The sequence below is a fragment of the Anopheles ziemanni genome, assembly GCF_943734765.1.
Source record: "Anopheles ziemanni chromosome X unlocalized genomic scaffold, idAnoZiCoDA_A2_x.2 X_unloc_11, whole genome shotgun sequence".
In the NCBI taxonomy this organism is placed as follows: Eukaryota; Metazoa; Arthropoda; class Insecta; order Diptera; family Culicidae; genus Anopheles; species Anopheles ziemanni.
Genome location: NW_026689719.1, coordinates 257,501 through 258,173, shown reverse-complemented (window position 1 = coordinate 258,173; position 673 = coordinate 257,501). Strand labels below are relative to the sequence as shown.

Below are 673 nucleotides of genomic sequence, written 5' to 3'. Positions count from 1 at the left end.
GTTCTCCCCTGGTCCACGCCGCTTCGGCCGTCCTGGGTAAAATGGATTCATCCAGCTTGCCCTATGTGGAATGAGGACACTTTATGCTTCGTCTCTAAGCGGCGGCTTGCTCCTCCCTACGGGGAACGGGTATACGCGCACAGCGGCGGCTTACGTTATGGCAGTCATGGATGCCTTACGTTTCCATGAAAAGTGTGTTCCTCCCCTGGTCCACGCTGCTTCGGCAGTCCTGGGTAAGATAGTTAGTTCTAGCTTGCCCTATGTGGAAGAGGACACGTAGACTTACTGTGGTGTGAAGTATAAGGTTCAGTTCTCCCCTGGTCCACGCCGCTTCGGCCGTCCTGGGTAAAATGGATTAATCCAGCTTGCCCTATGTGGAATGAGGACACTTTATGCTTCGTCTCTAAGCGGCGGCTTGCTCCTCCCTACGGGGAACGGGTATACGCGCACAGCGGCGGCTTACGCAAGTTAGTCACCCTCGGCAGTGGATCACTCGGCTCATGGATCGATGAAGACCGCAGCTAACTGCGCGTCATAATGTGAACTGCAGGACACATGAACATTGATAAGTTGAACGCATATTGCACGTCGTGGGAACCTACCATGATGTACAGATGACTGAGCGCTTATATTTGAGAAATGTATCGCATACATTTAACTACGCCGTGACACC

General features: G+C 52.7%; 1 non-coding gene across 1 annotated transcript; it reads left to right on the top strand.

Annotated features, from left to right (window-relative positions):
• Positions 1 to 473: 473 nt before the first annotated feature.
• Positions 474 to 628, top strand: LOC131291576 (5.8S ribosomal RNA). Its single transcript, XR_009189362.1, has one exon. It is a non-coding gene; the product is annotated as a 5.8S ribosomal RNA (ribosomal RNA).
• Positions 629 to 673: the final 45 nt, after the last annotated feature.